Source organism: Heterodontus francisci, chromosome 20 (genome assembly GCF_036365525.1).
Source record: "Heterodontus francisci isolate sHetFra1 chromosome 20, sHetFra1.hap1, whole genome shotgun sequence".
Taxonomy (NCBI): Eukaryota; Metazoa; Chordata; class Chondrichthyes; order Heterodontiformes; family Heterodontidae; genus Heterodontus; species Heterodontus francisci.
This window is the reverse complement of record NC_090390.1, coordinates 87,327,080-87,339,959: the sequence shown is the minus strand read 5'-3', so window position 1 is coordinate 87,339,959 and position 12,880 is coordinate 87,327,080. Positions and strand designations below refer to the sequence as shown.

At 43.3% G+C, this 12,880-nt stretch overlaps 1 protein-coding gene across 1 annotated transcript in view; it reads right to left on the bottom strand.

The window, feature by feature from the left end:
- LOC137380811 (myb-related transcription factor, partner of profilin-like) overlaps nucleotides 1-12,880 on the bottom strand; it is an 88,349-nt gene that overhangs the window by 46,308 nt on the left and 29,161 nt on the right. The gene's annotated exons all lie outside the window — the stretch shown is intronic.

The following is a 12,880-nucleotide window of genomic DNA, read 5'->3' as shown; positions in this document are numbered from 1 at the left end:
ACTGACTATGGAAAAGGACAAAGAGAAATCCAGGGTAAGAATAATTAATTGGGGGAAGGCCAACTTCAGTGGGGTAAGAATGGAGCTGGGGCAAATAAATTGGAGTCAACAGCTGGCAGGAAAACTGGTAGATGAACAATGCTACCTTCAAAGACTAGATAGTTCGGGCACAGTCAGGGTATGTTCCCTCGAAGAGGAAAAGTAGGTCAAACAAATCCAGAGCTCCCTGAATGATAAAAGTGGTAGCGATTAAGATAAAGAAGAAAATGTGTGCTTATAACAGATGCCAAGTAGAAAATACTATTGAGAACTAGGCTCAATGTAGAAGGTCCAGAGGGGAAGTGAGAAAGCAAATAAGAGAAGCAAAGAGAGAGCATGAAAAGAGACTGGCAGCTAGCATTAAAGGAAATCCCAAAGTTTTCTATAGGCATATAAATAACGATGGTTAAAGGAGAAGTGGGGCTGATTAGGGACCAGAAGGGGATTTACACATGGAAGCAGAGGGCATAGCCGAGGGATGAAATGAATACTTTGCATCTGTCTTTACCGAGGAAGAAGATGCTACCCAGGCAATGTTGAAAGAGGAGGTAAGTCAGACACTAGAGGGGTTTAAAATTGATAAAGAGGAAATATTAGATAGGCTGTCTGTACCTAAAGTGGATAAGCACCAGGACCAGAGATGCATCCAAAGATACTGAGGGAAGTGAGGGTGGAAATTGCAGAGGCACTGGCCATAATTTTTCAGTCTTCCTTAGACTCAGGGCTGGTGCCAGAGGACTGGAGAATTGCAAACATTACACACTTGTTCAAAAAAGGGTGTAAAGATAAACCCAGCAACTACAGACCAGTCAGTTTAACTTCAGTGATGGGAAAACCTCTAGAAAAAATAATTCTGGACAAAATTAATAGTCGCATGGACAAATGTGGTTAATTAAAGAAAGCCAGCATGGATTTCTTAAGGAAAAATCAGTGTAACTAACTTGCTGGAGATTTTTGAGGAGGTAACAGAGAGGGTTGATGAGAGCAATGCTGTTGATGTGGTGTACATGGACTTTCAAAAGGCCTTTGATACAGTGCCACACAATAGACTTGTGAGCAAACTTGTAGCTCATGAAATAAAAGGGACGGTAGCAACATGGATATGAAATTGGCTGAGTGACAGGAAACAAAGAGTAGTGATTAATGGATGTTTTTCTGGCTGGTGGAAGGTTTGTGGTGGAGTTCCCCAGGGATCAGTGTTGGGACCCTTGCTTTTCCTGATACATATTAATGACCTAGACCTTGGTGTACAGGGCACAATTTCAAAGTTTGCAGATGATACGAAACTTGGAAGCATTGTGAACCGTGAGGAGGATAGTATAGAACTTCAAAAGGACGTAGACAAGTTGGTGGAATGGGCAGACGGGTGGCAGATGAAGTTCAATGCAGAGAAATGTGAAGTGATTCATTTTGGTAGGAAGAACATGGAGAGACAATATAAAATAAAGGGTACAATGCTAAAGGGGGTGCAGGAGCAGAGTGACCTAGGTGTATATTGAAGCTGGCAGGACAGGTTGTGATAGCGGTTAATAAAGGATACAGTATCCTGGGCTTTGTTGATAGAAGCATAGAGTAAAAGAGCAAGGAAGTTATGTTGAACTTGTATAAGACACTAGTTCGGCCTCAGCTGGAGTATTGTGTCCAGCTCTGGACGCCGCACTTTAGGAAAGATGTGAGGGCATTGGAAAGAGTACAGAAAAGATTCACGAGAATGGTTCCAGGGATGAGGAATTTCAGTTATGAAGATAGATTGGAGAAGTTAGGACTGTTTTCCTGGGAGAAGAGAAGGCCGAGAGGTGATTTGATGGAGGTATTCAAAATCATGAGGGGTCTGGACAGAGTAGATAGAGAGAAACTGTTCCCACTCATGAAAGGGTCGAGAATGAGAGGGCACAGATTTAAAGTATTTGGTAAGAGAAGCAAAAGTGACATGAGGAAAACTTTTTCATGCAGCGAGTGGTTAAGGTCTGGAATGCACTGCCTGAGAACGTGGTGGAGGCAGGTTCTATTGAAGCATTCAAAAGGGAATTAGACTGTTATATGGAAGGGAAGAATGTGCAGGGTTATGGGGAGAAGAGAACTGAGGGAATTGCTCTTTCAGAGAGCCAGTGTGGACACGATGGACCGAATGGCCTCCTTTGCACTGTAACGATTCTTTGATTCTGTGGTGGGATAATCAAGAACAAGGGCATTAGGCCATTTAGGAGGAAAATCAGGGGACACATTTTTCACGCAAAAGGTAGTAGGAATCTAGAACTTTATCCCCAAAAGGCTGTGGATGCTGGGAGATAATTGGAGCTTTCAAGACTGAGATTGATTGATTTTTGTTTGGAAAGTATATCAAACTATGCAGAGCTAAAGTGGGTAATTGAAGTCGGGGTGCAGATCAACCATGATCTAATAGAATGGTAGAACAGGCTTGAGGGGCTAAATGGTCTCCTACCGTTCCTATGGTCTTTTTTGCCATCTTTGAAATATGATTTTAAAACATTGCCGCGAGATAAGTTCAGATAAAAAGGCTCATTGTTTTGTTTAGTCTCGTCCTTCCAGATAGCCAACTCTGCTCTCTCCCGGTTAGTGCTCAGCTGTTTACTGCCCAGTGTCCTGGCCTCAGGCACTCTTCTTACAAACTCTGTTCCAGCTGTGGACCATCCTCGGTATCGTGAAATACTTTCTCTCATCTGTCATAAACCTGTCCTTCACAAGGCTAGTTGCAAGTAACTTGCAATTTTGGAAGTCTGCATATTGCGAAAACAAATGCTGCATTTTTCAATGGAAAAAAGCGCCAAGTTGCTTCCAATTTTTGGGTGGATTTTTGTGAATTATTAAAAATGAGCTTGGAGGTACAAAGACACATGAACAAGTATCTGGCTGCACTTCCTAGACTGTGACTGCTAGATGTCCACAGATTGACTATGAACGGGTCCAAAGTGAAGGTCCAAGTTCCAAGTGACCTCTAATAGGTCACCCTCAGTCTTCTTTCTTGAGAAAAGAGGCCCTGCCTGTTCAGTCTTTCCTGACGGTTGTAACCTCTCAGTGCAGGACACAAGCAAGACTGATAGCAGTAAAAGAGAAGGATAAGTGAAGAAGCAGAGATAAGGTGACACCAAGCATGGGTTTTAAAAGCCTGCAGACTATAGGCGGAAGGAGAAACAGAGGGAGATAAGAAGTCACACAGTTTGGAGGACTTGGGAAACAATGAATTGGAATAGGACAAAGTGTGATGATTCTTAGTTTCAGCAGAGCTCTGTTGAATAAACCCAAAATGTTTCTCTTCAGATAATCCCTTCATAATTCCATTCCATAATTAATAAACCTCTGCTAGCAAATGTCTAATTTACGAATACGGACACTGACAGGAACAGATTAACTGCCGATTGACTTATTGTGTTATTGCAGCTCACACATCTCCCAGTGTACGTGAGACGGCCATTAATCACCATCCTGTTCCTCAGCAACAGTCTGATGTTAAAAGAAGGTTTTACACAGTTGATTAATCTTTCATAACATATACTAGCACCTTTCAGTTCCCATAAATCATTCTCACCTTTTCTCATACCTCATAAAAAAGTATTGCCTTTTCATGCAGATTGCTTATGTAAATCATATATTTTGCATGGTATTAGAAACCAATGTTAGTTTCAGAATTCGAAGAATCGTTGAAATTTGGGAATAGATGGAGGAGCTTAGCTTGTGATTCCTGAGTCGGTACTGGTTTCACTATCTGAGTCTCCGACTCTAATCTCAAGCAGCCATACCATTGATTTTAAAGTTATGAGGAGGGACTCATACAACTGAACATGTTGGCATTAGAGAAAAGAAGTTTGAAAGGGGATGTGATCCAGGATTTTAAAATGCTGGGACTGAAGAATAATGTTGATTTAAAAAATAAATATTTCAAGAAATCTAAATGAAGGAACAGGACCCACCAAAATTGAAAGCAGAGGAGGTGCAATAAATAAAATAGAATTTACAGCTTAGAAACAGGCCATTCAGCCCAACTTTGTTTTTATTTATTCGTTCACGGGATGTGGGTGTTGCTGACAAGGCCAGTATTTATTGCCCATCCCTAATTGCCCTTGAGAAGGTGGTGGTGAGCTGCCTTCTTGAACCGCTGCAGTCCATGTGGGGTAGGTACACCCACAGTGCTGTTAGGAAGGGAGTTCCAGGATTTTGATCCAGCATCAGTGAAGGAACAGTGATATAGTTCCAAGTCAGGATGGAGGGGAACTTGCAGCTGGTGGTGTTTCCATGCATCTGCTGCCCTTGTCCTTCTAGTTGGTAGAGGTCGCGGGTTTGGAAGGTGCTGTCTAAGGAACCTTGGTGCGTTGATGCTGTGCATCTTGTAGATGGTACACACTGCTGCCACTGTGTATCAGTGGTGGAGGGAGTGAATGTTTGCGGATAGGGTGCCAATCTAGCAGGCTGCTTTGTCCTGCATGGTGTTGAGCTTCTTGAGTGTTGTTGGAGCTGCACCCATCCAGGCTAGTGGAGAGTATTCCATCACACTCCTGACTTGTGCCTTGTAGATGGTGGACAGGCTTTGGGGAGTCAGGAGGTGAGTTGCTCGCCGCAGGATTCCTAGCCTCTGACCTGCTCTTGTAGCCATGGTATTTATATGGCTACTCCAGTTCAGTTTCTGGTTTATGGTAACCTCCAGGATATTGATAGTGGGAGATTCAGCGATGGTAATGCCATTGAATGTCAAGGGGGGATAGTTGGATTCTTTCTTGTTGGAGATGGTCATTGCCTGGCACTTGTGTGGCGCGAATGTTACTTGCCACTTATCAGCCCAAGCCTGGATATTGTCCAGGTCTTGCTGCATTTCTACATGGACTGCTTCAGTATGTGAGGAGTCGCGAATGGTGCTGAACATTGTGCAATCATCAGTGAACATCCCCACTTCTGACCTTATGATTGAAGGAAGGTCATTGATGAAGCAGGTGAAGATGGTTGGGCCTAGGACACTACTCTGAGGAACTCCTGCAGTGATGTCCTGGAGCTCAGATGACTGACCTCCAACAACCACAACCATCTTCCTTTGTGCTAGGTATGGCTCCAACCAGCGGGGAGTTTTCCCCCGATTCCCATTGACTGCAGTTTTACTAGGGCTCCTTGATGCCATACTCGGTCAAATGCTGCCTTGCTGTCAAGGGCACTCACTCTCACCTCACCTCTTGAGTTCAGCTCTTTTGTGTCCATGTTTGAACCAAGGCTGTAATGAAGTCAGGAGCTGAGTGGCCCTGGTGGAACCCAAACTGAGCGTCACTGAGCAGGTTATTGCTAAGCAAGTGCCGCTTGATGGCACTGTCGACGACACCTTCCATCACTTTACTGATGATTGAGAGTAGACTGATGAGGTGGTAATTGGCCAGGTTGGACTTGTCCTGCCTTTCGTGTACAGGACATACCTGGGCAATTTTCCACATTGCCAGTGTTGTAGCTGTACTGGAACAGCTTGGCTAGGGGCATGGCAGGTTCTGGAGCACAGGTCTTCAGCACTGTTGACGGAATGTTGTCAGGGCCCAAAGCCTTTGCAGTATCCAGTGCCTTCAGTTGTTTCTTGATATCACACAGAGTGAATCGAATTAGCTGAAGACTGGCATCTGTGATGCTGGGGACTTCAGGAGGAGGCCAAGATGGATCATCAGCTCGGCACCTCTGGCTGACAGTTGTTGCAAATGCTTCAGCCTTATCTTTCGCACTGATGTGTTGGGCTCCCCCATCATTGAGGATAAGGATATTTGTGGAGCCACCTCCTCCAGTTAGTTGTTTAATTGTCCACCACCATTCATGACTGGATGTGGCAGGGCTGCTCAGCTTAGATTTGATCCGTTGATTTTGGGATCTCTTAGCCCTGTCTATCATTGTTTGGCACGTAAGTAGTCCTCTGTTGTAGCTTCACCAGGTTGACACCTCATTTTGAGGTATGCCTGGTGCTGCTCCTGGCATGCCCTCCTGCACTCTTCATTGAACCAGGGTTCGTCTCCTGGCTTGATGGCAATGGTAGAGTGGGGGATATGTTGAGCCATCAGGTTACAGATTGTGGTTGAGTACAATTCTGCTGCTGCTGATGGCCCACAGCGCCTCATGGATGCCCAGTTTTGTATTGCTAGATCTGTTCAAAATCTATCCCATTTAGCATGGTGGTAGTGCCACATAACACAAAGGTATCCTCAATGTGAAGATGAGACTTTGTTTCCACAAGGACTGTGCGGTGGTCACTCCTACCAATACTGTCAGGGACAGATGCATCTGTGGCAGGCAGATTGGTAAGGACGAGATCAAGTATATTTTTCCCTCTTGTTGGCTCCCTCACCACCTGCCGCAGACCCAGTCTCGCAGCTATGTATTAGGACTCAGCCAGCTTGGTCAGTAGTGGAGCTACCGAGCCACTCTTGGTGATGGATATTGAAGTCTCCCACCCAGAGCACATTCTGTGCCCTTGCTACCGTCAGTGCTTCCTCCAAGTGCTGTTCAACATCGAGGAGTACTGATTCAGGGACGGCGGTAGGTGGTAATCAGCAGGAGGTTTCATTTCCAATGTTTGACCTGATGCCATGAAACATCATGGGGTCCGGAGTCGATGTTGAGGACTCCCAGGGCAACTCCCTCCTGACAGTGTGCCACTGTGCCACCACCTGTGCTGGGTCTGTCCTGCCAGTGGGACAGGACATAGCTGGGGACATTGTAAGGTATGATTCCGTGAGTATGACTCTCTCAGGCTGTTGCTTGGCTAGTCTGTGGGACAGTTCTCCCAACTTTGGCACAAGCCCCCAGATCTTAGTCAGGAGGACTTTGCAGGGTCGACAGGTCTAGGTTTGCCATTGTCGTTTCCGGTGCTGAGATCGATGCCAGGTGATTTGTCCGGTTTCATTCCTTAATGACTTTGTAGCCGTTAGATGCAACTGAGTGGCTTGCTAGGACATTTCAGAGGGCATTTAAGAGTCAGTCACATTGCTGTGGGTCTGGAGTCACATGTAGGCCAGACCAGGTAAGGACAGCAGATTTCCTTCCCTAAAGGGAACCAGGTTTCCCATGTTTGTGAACCAGGTGGGTTTTTATAACAATTGACAATGGTTTCATGGCCATCATTGGACTATCTTTTAATTCCAGGCTTATTAATTCCAGACTTAACTCTGTCAGTCTATGTTGGTGTTTATGATCCACACGAGCCTCCTCCGACCCTACTTCATCTCATCCTCTCAGCATATCCTTCTATTCCAACCTTTTCACGTGGGGGGGCCACATTCCAATTTTTGTCTGATGTAGACAATTTTGGAAAGATAAAGACATTAAAATTTATCTTACTCTTAAGCAAAAACAGCAACAAATATACATTTTTATGAAGAAGCTTTAAATGAGAAGAAGAATTTATTGACTTACTTTCTCATCATTATGTTGTACACTGAGATACCTGGCATTTTTTTGCTTGCACAAGTAGTCATTCTTTGCCCGCAGACTTGTAGTGATACGGAGTATTCCAGATAGATGCTATTCTGTCAGGAGTGACCTTGATTACTCTCTCCCTCTCTCTCTGTTCCCCTCTCTCTCTTCGTCCCCCCACTCCCTGTCTGTCCTCCTTTCTCGCTCTCTCTCTGTCCCCTCTCTCTCTGTCCCCTCTCTCTCTGTCCTACCCCTCTGCCCCCCCTTATCTCTCTCTGTGTCCCCCCTCTTTCTCTCTCTCTGTCCCCCTTTCTCTCTCTCTCTCTCTCTCTGTCCCCTCCTTTCTCTCCCTCTCACCCGCACCCCCCTCTCTCTCTCTGTCCCCCATTCACTCTCTCTCTCTTCCCCCTCTCACTCTGCCTCCCTTTTTCTCTCTCTCTCTGACAGTTGCAAAGAGATGGAATGCTCTGCAGATAGTTGGTCAGTTTAAAAAAAAAATTGCAAGTCAGTTTCACAGCTGACAGGTGCCTGGAGTGGGAACAGCGGTTTCTGAACTTCAGATAAATTTGGGGTTTTCTGGTAGGCTTTTAAAAAACCCCAAATCTGAAGTTGGGAAATGGCTGTTCCCGATGTCAGCAACTGTCAGCTGTCAAACTGACTTGCATTTTTTTAAAAAGCTGGTCTGCAAGAAGAAGACAGTGGGAAATTTCTCATCTCCAGTCACAGACCCCTGGCGAGGATCAGGAATGGCCATGGGTACAGTTTACACCCGTGATCTAGATTGAAACCTTTGGCGGGCCGGATCCAGGCCCAAGTGCTGTATGTTGAACAACCCTGTTCCATTCCTTTCTCTCTCATGTTTATTCAGCTTCCCCTTAAATGTATCTATTCTATTCACCTCAACTACTCCATGTGGTAGCGAGTTCCACATTCTCACCACTCTCTGGGTAAAGAAGTTTCTCCTGAATTCCCTAATGGATTTATTAGTGACTGTCTTATATTTATGGCCTCTAGTTTTGGTCCCCCCACAAAGTGGAAACATCTTCTTTACATCTGTCTTATCAAAACCCTTTCATAATCTTCAAGACCACAATCGGATCACCCCTCAGCCTTCTCTTTTTTTTGGAGAAAAGAGCCCCAGATTGTTCTGATAGGTATAACCACTCAGTTCTTGTATCATTCTTATTAATCATTTTTTGTAGCTTCCCCAGTGCCTCAATATGCTTATTTTATTTGGACATAGTAACTAAATTGTACCAAGATTGGGCTTTAATAGCCTCCAAACTTTAGGCGGAGAATTCTAGGCAGGGAAGACTGGGCAAGGTGGGGCGACCCATAGTTTTGAGGTCCAAGAAAAGAATGAGCTACAAAGAGAAGTGGCAGAATGATTTTTGATTTCAACACAGGTCTACACAGATAACTTGGCTCCAATTGATATCACAAACTAGAGGATGTTAACACAAAATTGGAAAATACAGAGCAAGATCTGAGATAAGAAATATTTTTTCTCAGAGTAGCAGGTTAGTTGAATAACGGACTATAAAATGAGCTGGGATGGACACCTGGTTGTGAAATGGGTTCAAAGTTAAGGACAGACATAGTTGAGTAAGTTGCAGATTCAAGCTTCACTCTGTAGTCTTGGCTACATCGTCTAAGCTGATTCTTCAGTGTCGTACTGAGGGAGTGCTGTACTGTCAGAGGTCCCACTTTCAGATGAGTTAACAAACGACAGCCAGTCTGCCCTTTCGGGTGGGTGTAAAAGATGGCATGGTGCTATTTGAAGGACAGCAAGAGGCAGTAAAGAAGAAATACTTGCATTTCTATAGTATCTTTCACAACCTCAGGAAATCCAAAAGTACTTTACAGTCAGTAATTTTGAAGTTGGATTGTAGGAAACACAGCAGCCAATTTGCACACAGCATGGATTCCCAAAATGCAATGTGATAATCACCAGATCATCTGTCTTCACTGATGTTAGTTGAGGGACATACATAGACCAGGACATCATACGAACATGGAAACATATGAATTAGGAGCAGGAGTAGGCCACTTGGCCCTTCGAGTCTGCTCCGCCATTCAATAAGTTCATGGCTGAACTGATTACTCCACATTTCCACCTACCCCCGATAACCTTCCACCCCCTTGCTTATCAAGAATCTATCTACCTCTGTCTTAAAAATATTCAAAGACTCTGCTTCCACCGCCTTTTGAGGAAGAGAATTCCAAAGACTCTCAACCCTCAGATAGAAAATATTTCTCTTCATCTCTGTTTTAAATGGGCAATCCCTTATTTTTAAACAGTGATCCCTAGTTCTAGATTCTCCCACAAGGGGAAACATCCTTTCCACATCCACCCTGTCAAGACCCATCAGGATATTATATGTTTCAATCAAGTCGCCTCTTACTCTTCTAAATTCCAATGGATACAACCCTAGCCTGTCCAATTATTCCTCATAAGACAGCCCGCCCATTCCAGGTATTAGTCTAGTAAACCTTCTCTGTACTGTCTCCAACGCATTTACATCCTTCCTTAAATAAGGAGACCAATACTGTGCACTGTACTGCAGATGTGGTCTCACCAATGCCCTGTATAGCTGAAGCATAACCTCCCTACTTTTGTATTCAATTCCCCTCGCGATAAACGATAACATTCTATTAGCTTTCCTAATTACGTGCTGTACCTGCATACTAACCTTTTGCGATTCATACACTAGGACACCCAGATCCCTCTGCATCTCAGAGCTCTGCAATCTCTTACCATTTAGATAATATGCTTTTTTAAAAATTCTTCCTGCCAAAGTGGACAATTTCCCACTTTCCCACCTTATACTCCATTTGCCAGGTCTTTGCCCACTCACTTAACCTATCTATATCCTTTTGTAGCCTCCTTATATCCTCTTCACAAGTTACTTTCCTACCTTTGTGTCATCAGCAAATTTAGCAACCATACCTTTGGTTCCTTCATCTAAGTAATTTATATAAATTGTAAAAAGTTGAGGCTCCAGCATGGATCCTTGTGGCACATCACTTGTTACATCTTGCCAACCAGAAAATGACCCATTTATGCCTACTCTCTGTTTCCTGTTAGCTTGCCAATCTTCTGTCCATGCCAATATGTTACCCCCTACACCATGAGCTTTTATTTTCTACAATAACCTTTAATGTGGCACCTTATCAAAATGCCTTCTGGAAATCTATGTAAAATACATCCACTGGTTCCCCTTTTCCACAGCACATGGAACATCCTCAAAGTACTCCAATAAATTGGTTAAACATGATTTTCCTTTCACAAAACTATGTTGACTCTGCCTGATTACCTTGAATTTTTCTAAATGCCCTGCTAGAACGTCTTTAATAATAGCTTCTAATATTTTCCCTAAGACAAATGTTAAGCTAACTGGCCTGTAGTTTCCTGCTTTCTATCTTCCTCCCTTTTTGAATAAAGAAGTTACATTCGCTATTTTCCAATCTAATGGAACCTTCCCTGAATCTAGGGATTTTGGGAAAATTAAAACTAACAGCTGTCACTCCAGAATTGGCCTTTATAGCCACTCCAGGTGCTGCTTCACAAACCACTGACCACCTCCAGGCGCGTATCCATTGTCTCTCGAGATAAGGAGGCCCAAAAGAAAAGCTAACGCATCAATTATCTCATTAGCCACTTCTTTTAACACCCTAGGATGAAGTCCACAGCTCTAACAATTTGTTCAGTACCACTTCCCTGGTGATTGTAATTTTCTTGAGTTCCTCCCTCCCTTCCATTTCCTGACTTACAGCTAATTCTGGGATGTTACTTGTATCCTCAATAGTGAAGACCGATGCAAAATACCTGTTCAATTCATCTGCCATCTCCTTATTATCCATTATTCCCCAGCCTCACTTTCTATAGGACCAACGCTCACTTTGTTAACTCTTTTCTTTTTAAAATATCTATAGAAACTCTTACTATCTGTCTTCATATTTCCAGCTAGCTTTCTCTCATACTCTAATTTTACCTTCCTTATCAATCTTTTAGTCATTCTTTGCTGTTTTTATATTCTGTCCAATCTTCTGACCTGCCTCCCATCTTTGCGCAATTATAGGCTTTGTCTTTAACTTTGATACTATCTTTAACTGTTTTAGTTAACCATGGATGGTGGGTCCCACCCTTGGAATTTTTCTTTCTCCTTGAAATGTATCTATTCTGTGTCTTCTGAAATATCCCCTTAAATGTCTGCCACTGCATCTCTATTGACCTATCCCTTAACCTGATCAGGGAGAACTCTCCTGCGCTTCTTTGAGTACGGGCTATGGGATCTTTTACATCCACCTCAGAGGGCAGACAGGATCTCATTTTAACATATCATCCAAAAGGCAGCACATCTGACAATGCAGCACTCTCTCAATACTGCACTGGAATGTCAGCTCAGATGTTTGTGCCAAGTCCACCTCAACCTTCTAACTCCGAGATAAGAGTGCTACCAACTGAGCAACAGCTGACACCAAGTTAAAGGGCTTATAAATGTAAGTTGTTGTTGTAAATGGAATTTTATTCCCAACATTTAGTTAAATTTTTCCCAACATTTATTTGATAATTGTAAAATTTAACACAGTAGATTGGCTTACACTTTTTTGAATTTCATCCCTATACAGTGCAATGTTTCTCAGGGGTTGTAATGCAATATCCGTGAGGCAGTACAAGGTAATGTTTTGTGGCTCAGTGGGTCGCATTCTTACCTTTTAGTTAGAAGGTTGTGGGTTCAAGTTACACTCCAGGATTTAAGTAGAAAAATTTATGTAGCATTCCACTGTAATAGTGAGGGAGTGCTGTACTGTCTGAGTTGCCATTTTTTTTTGAATGACATTAAACATAGGCCCCATTGACCCTCTTAAGTGATTGTTAAAAGTCCCATGACACTATTTCAAAGAACAGCAGTGGAGTTATTCCTGGCCAATATCCCTGAACAAACATAAAAAGGATTCAGCAGATCAGGCAGCATCTGCAGAGAGAGAACAGATTTAACATCTCAGGTTGATGACCTGATTATTTCCAGCATTTTAAGTTTCTATTTCAGCTTTCCAGCATCCGCAGTATTTTATTTTCATTAAAAAAATTGTCTGGTCATTATCATATTGCTGGCAGCTTGCTGTGCACAAATTGGCTGCTATGTTTCCTACTTTACAACAGTGACTACACTTCAAAAGTACTTCATTGGCTGTAAAGCATTTTGGGGTGTCCTAAGGTTGTGAAAGGTGCTATTGCAATGCAAGTCTTTCTTTCTCTGCAATGTATTGTTCCTCAGGGGTTATAATGTAATTGTTCTGATCAGTTGCAGAACAAATAATGATTGTGAAGTTGAATATTTTTAAGGCAGAGGTAGACAGATTCTTGATAAGCAAGGGAGTGGAAGGTTATCGGGGGTAGGTGGAAATGTGGAGTAATCAGTTCAGCATTGGACTTATTGAATGGCAGAGC